Genomic DNA, 11,226 nt, shown 5'->3' on the forward strand with positions numbered 1-11,226 from the left:
GTTACATAATTAGGTCGGTTTACATCTACATGCCTTAACTCGCCTCTGGGCCTTGGGCCTTCATAAAGCGCCATCATTCTTACATCTTCATGGGCTTCTAATCTTCGTAAAGCTAATCCGGCTACTCCTGGCCGGTTTATGTCCAGTAGTAATATCCCCAACATTAGGCCCCAGATTGGTTTGAACTTGTTCGTGTCAATCTTCAATACTTAGAAAAATTCCTCCCTTGCATCTTCACCTTGATCTTGTAAACCGCTGTGACGTCATACTCCAGGATCATGATAAACCGCCGTGACGTCATCTATCCATTGAAGTTGAGGATTACCTTCATTAATGCATATCCAGTCATCGAAGCGACACCATTATTAACTATCCATTTTTGAGCTCCTCGATTCCCGCACTCATCGCCTTATCGCTTCGCCTTATAAATAGGGCCACGGGTCCTTGTCATTTTTTCCCTTCATCTTGTTCGCTTCTTCTTCCTCCTCGCGACACCTCTGCCTCTGAGCGCTGCCGTCATTACCGAGTTTCTCCTCTGCTTCGACAAAGGCCGCTGCATCAACCTGACTGTTACCAGAGAGCTGCGGCGTTCCTCCATTGCTTCAACAGTCACTGTAAGTCCTTTTCTTTCCCCCCTTGTAGATCTGTCTAGGTTTCCTTGTTCTTCGCAGTTCATTGAAGTTCATCGGAGTTCGGGTGCTGCTCTTTCCTGTTCCTCCTTAGTCTATGGATAGAAAATCTCAATGTTGATATATTCCACGTAATGGCTTATTTTCCGCTACCACCACAAACTTTTTGCACGAACTGATCTGAACTTTTACAACCTGCTTTGGGTCCTACCCTTTTTAGGTCAAAATATTTTTTACCTTTCTGTCTTCGGTAGATCCAAAATTCCCATGTGATCATGTGAAACTTGTTTTTCCTTACTTAGCCCTTTTCGCCTTAGATCTGTATCCTCTGTACCATGTAGGCGGTTTACCTTTGTAAAAACAATCTATCTCATACCATTAGTCCCCTAATAAACCAGCAAACCTTCTTTATGTTGATTGTAATAGTCCGGTTTAACAACACATGTATGCTCTTGATATGACCTTGTCATTCACTATTGTATTCGTCTCCGGTTTACGCAATTTCACATACCTATATATCTTTATTCCACTGCATCTTGCATACCACCATGAATGATTTGTAAACCGATATTTCTTTTCCAGCTTTTTGTTTCACAATGGCCAAACAGTCTGCCGCTTGCAATTGGGCTCGTTCCCGGGTCACCGAGGAACAGTTGAACGTAATGGTCAGCATCAGCACCTTGCCTAAGAAAACTGAAATTCGATGGCGAGTTCCAGGAACAGAAAATCCTCCAACCCCGAGGCAGGGTGAGGTTGTGGTCTTTGTCGACCACATAGGCCGTGGTTTCAAACCTCCAGGGTCAAAGTTCTACCGAGATGTACTTGCTAGTTTCCAAATCCATCCTCAAGATATCGGACCCAACTCGGTGTCCAATCTATGCAACTTCTAGGTCTTCTGTGAAGTGTACTTACAAGAAGAACCGACTGCTGAGCTGTTTCGGGACTTCTTTCATCTGAACCGGCGTATAGAATTTGTAAATGGTCCCAACACTGAACTTGGTGGTGTTTCTATTCAAAAGCGGAAGGAAGTTGAATTCCCTCATGTCAAACTGCACAGTCACCCTAAGGAATGGAACCAGACTTGGTTCTACTGCATAGATACCTCCCCTGAAGATGAAAACCCTCTTCCAGGCTATCATGATCACCAGCTTTCCAACACTCACCCACTCCCACAATGTTTAAGCTCTGCGGAACGGGCTAAATATGCCCCTCATCTCGCCAAGCTCCGGGCCTTTATGGCCAACGGTTTAACAGCCGTTGATTTTGTGCGTTGCTGGATATCGTGGAGCGTCTTGCCACTAAGCCGCCGCCCCGGTTTAATGTGTGAGTATACCGGTGAGGTTGAAGACCCCCAACGCCACATCAACATTCAGGTAACCGATGAAGAGGTCATTGAAAGTGTTAAGAAAATTTTGAATGAACTAGAATCAGTCTGTCGCCAAACCGGCTTGAGCCCCTTCTACACTCAGAATAAACCGCCTGCTGTAAGCACAATGCTTCCTTTTTATCTTTGATATCTTTTGATTGTTCAACTTGTGAACCTTCATCTGTTTGTGTATGAACTGGGTGATGATCCCTTCTGGAAACGGAAATTCGCAGATAAAGCGGCAAAGCCATCCCGTCCCAAAACCAAAGCTTTAAGCGTACCTCAAAGCGGAAAACAGCTGACCGGATCAGCATGGAGCTTGATGAAGATGCAGATGATCCAGAAGTTGAGGTAGAACTTGACTCACTTGGCTCCCTTTTCATGCACCTCATTAACAATGATCTTTATCAGGAGGACGTAGAAGGCAGCCAGGCTAATGATGTAGAGGTAATTACCCTTTCCTCAGGTTCAGACTGTATGCCAACATAAAAAACCCGTCAAGCAGTCCGGAAAGTAAGCTTTTCTCATCCTCCTGCTTACTTGGATCCAACATTTATTTTAAAGACACAGCAGCATGAAGCTCGCCGGACAACCCGGCATAGTGGCCAACAAGTTACTTCGGCCGGTTTACCTGATACCCCGGTTTGGAAGCGCCGGTCTGAGGTCTCTCCCACTTCTGACAATTCTTATCCCAAGGCAGGTTATTTCAGACAACCTCTTAATTCGTCTGATTCAAATTATTAGGTGACATCTCCCTCATCTTCTGGCGAGTCGACAGCAACCCAACTCCCTCTAAAAATTGTGGCTGGGTAAGCTTTCAAATCCTTTTCTTCCAATGCATTGCAAATCTTGAATAAGACGCTAAACCTCTTTGGATTTTGTTTGCAGAGCCAAAGCTAGACCCAGCAAGAAAGCTCGGGTCAACAATCCGTCAGAAGACCAGGCAGTTTTTGAGGAAGAGCAAATAGGTGAACCGGGCCAAACTCGTGAACCGGATGGTCCTCATCCTGAGGCCACCTCTGATGAACCACCCCTTCAAGACCGGAATACTGATGAACCACCAGAGGCTGACCCTGCCGTGCCTGATACAGAACCGGCAGCTCCAAACCGGGCTAGTCCGATGAGAGGTACTGAAACTCCGTCATCACCCGCAAAAACCACTGAAAGACAAGGAGATGATGTCATCATTACTGGCATGGGCCACAGCTCTCCTAGCCATCCCGTAATCTTGGCCCAACATAGTGCCAAAGAAGAGCGTGCTGCTAGGGAAAAAGGCAAATGGAGTATTGACTTATCAAGTTATGTCCATCTCAATGCTGAAGAACTTCACTCCGGTTTCTTAAACCGTCTGCACTCAAACCGTGACTATGAAGCCGGTTTGGTAAACTTGATGAAGGAACGCTATGAGGTATTTTCATCTCCCTTTACTTCTTGATTCCAAAGTTGATATGCTGGCCCAAGTAGCCCCCAAGGGCCGTTTTATGATGTTAATCGTAAACCGGGCTTTGTAACACTTTAAGTCTCTCCTACTGACCCTCACAATATCAGGTCCTTAGTGAAAACCAATACCGATACTTTACCAATGTAATTATATAGCTTTCCTCAGTGTAGCCCCAAAAGGTCGGTTTAGCTTTGCAAGGTAATCCGGGTTTTAATCCATGCGTCCCTTTTGAACAGATGTACATTAACCCCCAAGTGTCAAGGATAATGCTTGCATTGTTCTGGAGACTTATAAAAGATGTAGTGAATCAGAGCAAATATGCATTAGCCCCCAAGTACGAAGTGCATAACTTATTGTACGCTTTGTACTTAGAAAATATATATCCTGTTGTTGACATATCTTCACTGTTGTAGGCCGAACTAAGCAATAGAGATGCCCGAACCGCTGATTTGCAAGAGAATGTGAAGTCCCAACAAGTAGAGGCTGTGAAAGCCAAAGAGGAGCTGACCAAAGCCCTGGCAGCGATGGAAAAGCTGAAGGAGTCTTTTAACAAAGATCGTGCTGACTGGGAAACCGAGAAGGCCGGTTTAACCAAAAGAGCTGATGATGCCGAAGCAGCCCTGAAACCAGTTGTAGATGACCTAACTGGTTTGAAACAGCAAATCAACGCCATGACTTCCGTTGTCTTTGGTAAGTATCTCCTTATGCAGTTTGTCCAATTCATGAAACCTTATCATTTATCAGAGTGCTGATTTTAAACCGTGACAGGCACTCGTATTGCTCATCTGGGCACAGATATAAGGATGAAGCTTAAAGCGGCTTATACCTTGATTGAACAGATGTACTCTGAGTCCCAGCGGGCTATTTGCACTGCGGCTTACAATAAACCGACGCCATCACTGATAAAGGAAACTCTTGAGAAGCTGGCCATGTTACCAGCCCGGATTACCGAACTGAAGAAGGCAGCTGCAAGAGCAGGAGCATTAACCGCACTCATCGGAGCCAAGGCATGGATTCCAGATCTTGAAGCGGAGGACATCATTAAAGGATATCCAGGTGTGAAGGAGGACGGTTCAAACTTCGACAATGATGACCTCCGAAGGCTAACCAAAGAAATGCGGCCAATAGCCAGCAAACTGGCAGAGGACACAGACTTGTCTCATTTCCAATCGGCTTATGACGCTGAAGGGAAGAGACAGCCTGCCAAAATCCATGAAGTCAAAGAACTTGTGCCTCCAATCCGTAAGCATACTTATGCTCCTGACATTAACCCCTCCGGCCTTATCCATGAAGAAGCCGTGTTTCAAGCTTTAACTGGAATCGATTGGTCGACGGTTGATTTCCAGCGTCTGGGGAGGGATGAAGAAGAAGTGATCGCACCAACTGACCCTCAACCGTCAAACCATCCAGACGAAGCATCTTAAACCGACAGCCAGTTTACCAGCTTATGTGTGCCAATGCTTAAAAACAACTATTCAATTGGAGCCGTTTGGAAGCTTCATGAAATAGGATAGCAAAAACTCCTTTATCTGTCATGCCATCGAGCATGTTTTGTGATGCTTTGATAATGTGAAACCTTGCTCCACCTTTTGAGATCTATTTATGCATAACCCATGACGAGTTGTGTTCCTGGATACAAGAACTTGAAAAGTATCCTAGTGGTTTACCACTGGACGGGTCATGATGCTCAACAAATATACAATACTTAGATGAATAATCAAAGTTTTTGTATAAAAAATAATATGTGCAACATACCTCATTGGATGACCAACTGCTTGTATGGTAAAGGTGCAAACACCAATCTGGAGCGTAGATAACTCCGTCCTTATTTTGCCGGATTATGATAATAAACCGTACCGGGATATAATAACCACCGGGTTTTCTTTATAACACTGGCAACTTGTTAGTCAAAACCAGACCGGGGTGATGAACGCCGGTTTATAATTGATCATGCACTGACAACTTGTAGTTGAAAGCCAAGCCTGGTCAAGGACACCGATTTATCAGAAGATATTATGAACCTCAATAAAGGCGAAAAACTTAGCAAATAGGACTCAAAAAATAAATATGCGAGGCTTTTTACGAGCTGCCAGGCTCCAAATCGAGGCTTTTCATGGGCTGCCAGGCCTCTGAGTTAAACCATTTAACAAAGCCTTTTAAGATGGGCCTTCAATTAACCAATCATCGTTTTAACTTTGACAAGTTCAGGGTCTGTATAAGATTGACTTGTCAAACGTTCGGCGGGTCATACCAGGATTACCTGGACAGGAGTGGCTTACTTGATGAAGGCAGGTTAACCCGGTGTTTTAGGTGAATACACCAGGCTTTCAAGCCGTGGCTTGATAGCCAATTACAAGAGTCCTTTCAAACTCTTTGTTGCTTTGCCAAAAGAGCCCCCAAGTAACTTTGTAAGCTGTGCTCAGTGGGTGCCCATGTTTGAGTTTGTGCTTTGTGCAACACTCTCTTTGGCCCCACATAATTTCCTTTATGGCTTAACGCCCATCAAAAGGTGTAGCTATAGTGTGATAACAACCAAGCCCCCTAGTGAAATTCCTTTGTGGTGTTTAAACCGATCACGAGGTGTAGCTATGGTGTGACAACAACCAAGCTCTCTAGTGATATCTTTTTGTATCTGTGCGGCTGCATAGACCGGTTTAACAAAACATTGCTTTGTTAATAGAAACTTTTGTAGGCATACACATTTAAAACTATAAAGAGGCTGGGCAACTCGCCTCCCTAGTTCTCCCTCGATTTACAGCATTCTCGTTCGTCCGATCCTGGTCAAACAGGTTTTTTTTCTCGTTGCTTGCCGTTGGATCTTGGCTGTGAATCAACATTTATCATTTTCACCGTGCGGTTGTTTTTGAGCGGGCAATGACCCGTGGGCTCGGGCGGGATCCAATGGCTGGGTAGCTGTTTTTTAGGTGCACGCGCAGCCTCTCCTGCCGTGTCACGTGCGTAAGTCGTGGGCGCTGCGCGATTTCTCTTCCCGCTCGCTCCTCTGGGTGCATGCGGAAAAAGGGTGAGCCAACGCGTTCACACCCGTGTCTTCCTACCACACAATGATTGGTGGGCCAGATTGCTGCTGGTCCTACATGTCAGCTGGTAGGATGTGTGCAATCCATGTCACTTTGATTATGCTGGGTTGGAGAGAGTAGTTGGCTGACTACTGCGCGCGTCGTGCAGAGGCTGACCTCCACGCAGTACCGGGTCCACTTACACGTCTTTTCTCTGGGTCGTCCGGTGCCCTCGCCTTTTTTGCCGGGTTGTTCGGCGCCTTTTGTTTAGTTTTTGAGAAGGCCACTGATGCTGGGACCGTGTCAAGGGCGGGGCCGGTGTCAGTTGCGCTGGGTTCGCTCGCTGCTGGGTTCGTGTGGCCGATCCACGGCTGGCAACTGGACGTGCGAGCGCCGCACGTTGGGTCCCTCGTGCGAGGCGTGCGCCCTGCAATGGTGGCAAACCCTTCCCCAATCACCACAGCTGCCGCACGCCTCCCTCCTTCCTCCTCGTCTCCAGAGCCGCCGCACCTCTTCTTCCTCCTCGCCCGCACCCCTGCCGCGGCGCGCATCCCTCCCATCGTCGAGCCCCACCTCCCCTTCCCATTTCTCCTCCTCCCAGAACCATCTCCCGTCGCTTAGGCTTCATGGCGGCGGCCGGCTCGAGCGAGCCTGGCGCGGCAGGCGGAAGCAGCGGGGAGCGGCGGATGCGGGTGGGAGAGTGCCGGACGGCGCCGTCATTGTCACCCCGCTAAGCCGCATCGAAGAAGGACCAGTACCTCACCCCTCACCTCCCCACGTGAGTTCCTCTTGCCTAAATCAGCTCCGCTTTTCATGTACTTTCATTCTTGTTTCACTTGTTGGTTTGGTTGGTAGGAGACGTTGAGCCGCCGACTGCAGTAGCCAGGGTTGTCGTTGGTGATGTCTGTAGGTATTTTCGTCCTCGCCAGTTACAGTACAATTCCTAGGTTTGGTCAATGTCTCTGGAGCTATGGTATTATCCTTTGATTTCTCCTATATTTCCCTTCCTGATTTTGTTTGATGATTTGCTAGCTTATGGGATTGGATCTTCATTTTCCAAGATTCTTAGCTGATAATTATATTGTGCGGGAAAATCTCTATAGAATGATGTTGTGCACATCCAAATCCAAGCAATGTAAGTGACCTTAGCATTTCACTTGTGGGCTGCTACATTTCATACAGTTTCTGAATTCAACTACCGTTCATGTGTAGTTGGATACTCCATACGGCAAAGTTGATGCTTTGTACATCACTTTTTTACCTGTTTATTAATGTTTCTTCATGTTTGTCACTTGACAGTGATCTGGGTTTCCATGTATTTGATAGATGCATTCCTTATCTTTATGTGTTCCGTCTATGTATATATGTTTCTGCCCATAAATGTATTTATGAGCTGGCTTCATTTTCCTTCCTTCCTGCTTTACTGACCATTTGTTTCCCTTCCTATTTTGCAGGCTGTTCCATCTTACTGATCTCGTGCAGAATCTCCGTTTAGCTCATTGCTACATCTCCATTCTGCTCGTCGGGCCTCGTCAAGGTTTGCTGCCATGATCTCTGCTTGTCTTGCTGCTCTACTTTCTATATGTGCTTTCATGTTCTATAGCCTCCTGATTGCTTATATCCTATCAGTAGCACCATGCCTCCCTGTCAGCCTATTCATTTTTTTCATCGAAAGCTTTCTTAATAGGAAGGCATATAATGCTCAGTAAATACAACCTTAAGTTGGTGACAACTTGATATATGTGGTTCTCCTGTTACAGTGCTTCGATCAGTTAATACTCCTTCTGTTTGAAGGTTATGTGCAGTGTGTCCGTGCCATTAAAGAATTTAATATTTCTTTGAACTTCTGGCCTAGAGATTTATTTCATTTGGTCAAACTGGTTCTGAACTTCTGATCATAGCAGGCTACTACATAGAAGGTATGGCATAATTTTGTTGACAGAGCTTCTTCAAAATATCGGTCCTCATGTAATCTAACCATTACACTCCAATAAGGAAGGAACTCTTTCATTATTGGATCTAAAGTGTTTGCTTTGATCAGTTAATACTCCCTCTGTTCATAAATATAAGACGTTTTAGAGACAAGCTGCATATTTAATGAAGCATCCATTTGCTGTAGAAAGCATGTTTTATGGTCCTATACCAGGCAAGGTGTTCAGATGGCATAAATATATCATCGTGTCTAGGTTATTATCAATTTAAATAAATATCCATTTGTTGTTCCCCAGTTTAAGTAAAATTTTGTATTTGCAAAGCACAAGTTCTGTTCTGGTTATTATTTTATTGCCAGCCAACCTATATCTTCAACCTTCTCTTGCATAGGGCAGGCAATGGTTCTTGGTTGCTTTCAAAATAATCGACACCTCTTTAGGAGTACGGACAATATTGCCAATGTATATAGTCCGTGCTTTTGTCTTTAGTAATTTCACATCATTATCTTGTTTAAGCATCTAGATTATATATCTTCAGTAACCTATTTAACAATGCTTTTCAGCTTTTTTCCATGTTGTAACATACTTCCTGTGTTGTGTAATAATCTACTGATGGCCAGTTATAGCTTCGTTTTACTAGGATATTGCATATGATGTTCTTTATTCTCAGCAAAGCAAACATCTCATTTGTTTCTCATACTATTCTCTACAAAAAACTAGGCGTTTTGCTAAAGCTAGAGTCATGATGGCGTTAGTAACCTTGGTGATGCTTCTTGTATGGCAAACCAACTTGTATTTGATTATCCTATGGGTTATTTATCCGGATGTTGCATATTGGAGTATTGTGGAGCTAATAATATTTGAATCTGAGCTAGCCTACTATTTCAATTTGAGTTCAAAAATTACAAATCTCAGTGTTTGTTTTCAGTTATCAATCTTCTTCCCTTCTCCTTTTTTGGGTCACTTTTGATAGCTTCTTTCATTCTATACATATTAGTTGCCGCCTCAGGCCTTGGCACTTTTCAAGACGAGGCCTCAATTTACTGGAAAATGCAGTCTTCATTTACTGAGTTATATTTTTGTCTTGCTTTCTTCCAGGTCCCTCATACAGTGGTTCAGAAAAAAGACTATCCAATGGACATGATGCATGAGGAGCAGCAAGGTCATGATCCATGAAGCCCTATGTTCTTTTTCTCACTGGTGAGTTTACTTTTTTATGGTTGGATGCCAAGTAGCCAAGCAGATGCTTTTTCATAGATTAGTTGCTTAGTTTCATATGTTGAACTGCGTTGTCGAGTGCAGTGTGCAGGCTCTTTCTAGAATGCTTAGCAGGCGATCAACGCGACACATGTGGAGGCTGTGAGATTTGTGAATGACATATGTCTTGTCATACTTATGAGCAGGAGCACATGCCACATTATTCTTATGCCACTCTGAGCAGCCGAGCTGTTGACTGCTGCTTGAACCCTGTTTGAGTTCCTCTATGAAAGGATAAAGAGGGGGCATGCTGTTGTGGTTGTTGCTAAAGGCGTTAGTCAGGAGTTGATTATCCGGACTGATGACCAGAACTAAGAGCAGGATGAGTATGTCAACATGTTGTTCCTTGACGCTGGCCTTCTTCTATAAAGTTTACATGCAGCTCTCCTCCATGATTGGAAAAAAACCAATTTAAACGTTTTGTTTCTTCGATGGTTACTCGTTTCTCTTACCGTTGTATCAAAACAAATGTATTTTCCTTGATGGCCGCCTGGGCTCATTTTCTAGGAGAATGAGATGTGGACAAACTATGAAATGTTTGGTTCCCTTCGAACAATTTATTAGCTAACTAACTTTGGTTGCTACTGCACATGATATAGTTGTACTCTGTTGTTGCCATCTTGCCTTTTATGTGAGCTTAAACACACAATCAATTAAACTTGTGCTAAGTTCTTACCGTATGTATTTGCTCAAACACAGTTATTGAAACAATGCAAATATTTTAACGAGTACATGGTTTTAAATGGGACTCTCCGCTATTTGGTGCAATGAGTCATGTTATACAAATATTTTTTGGTGCAACGGGCTATGCATATTTTTTTTTCCAAACTCGGATTTCGCAACGTGATAAACATAGTTTCAATATAGTATGGTTGAATACATGGGCTTTCTACTACTAATATCGAATATGTCCTTGGAAAATGAAACTATTTTCATCGACAACATGGCTTTAGCGGGTCTCTGCGCCATTTGGTGCAACGGGTCAACTAGTGATGTAAAAAGAGCAAAGACCCCGCTTTATTCGAGGCTCCGGTTTATTATATAATATATACATTGCCATAAATATGTATATATGAAGAAGCCTGTGGCTTAAGTATAGTAAGGCCGAAGAAGAGCTATATTCCATGGCCGCTTGGTCTCCTCCTCCGATTTACGTGAGTCTTTGTACTCTCGAACATCAATAAGGTAGTATGACCCGTTGTGCAGATTCTTGCTGACCACAAAAAGTCCTTCTCAAGGTGGGAATAACTTCTGCATATCAGTCTGATCCTGGATGAGCCGAAGCACCAGATCGCCTTCTTGAAAAGTTCTGGTCTTAACCCGGCGCCTGTGATAACGTCGAAGATCTTGTTGGTAAATCGCCGAACGTGCTGCTGCAAGATCATGCTCCTCATCTAACAGGTCCAGAGAATCCTGACGTGCCTTCTCATTATCCGCTTCAACACAAGCCGTCACACGAGGCGAGTCGTGACGGATGTCACTAGGAAGAACCGCCTCCCCTCCATAAACCATGAAGAAAGGTGTGTAACCCGTAGATCTGTTAGGTGTGGTGTTGATGCTCCATAACACAGAAGGTAATTCCTCC

General features: G+C 44.4%; 1 long non-coding RNA gene across 6 annotated transcripts; it reads left to right on the top strand.

Moving 5' to 3' along the window:
• Positions 1-6,804: 6,804 nt before the first annotated feature.
• Positions 6,805-10,230, top strand: LOC125513528. Of its 6 annotated transcripts, XR_007285976.1 has the most exons (6): positions 6,826-7,231; positions 7,309-7,400; positions 7,486-7,588; positions 7,908-7,990; positions 9,483-9,584; positions 9,687-10,230. It is a non-coding gene; the product is annotated as an uncharacterized LOC125513528 (long non-coding RNA). The 6 variants fall into 6 exon arrangements; XR_007285972.1 differs by having other exon boundaries at positions 6,808-7,231; positions 7,908-9,584; XR_007285975.1 differs by having other exon boundaries at positions 6,823-7,231; positions 7,309-7,588.
• The last annotated feature ends 996 nt before the right edge of the window (positions 10,231-11,226 follow it).

Source organism: Triticum urartu, chromosome 6, assembly GCF_003073215.2.
Source record: "Triticum urartu cultivar G1812 chromosome 6, Tu2.1, whole genome shotgun sequence".
Taxonomy (NCBI): Eukaryota; Viridiplantae; Streptophyta; class Magnoliopsida; order Poales; family Poaceae; genus Triticum; species Triticum urartu.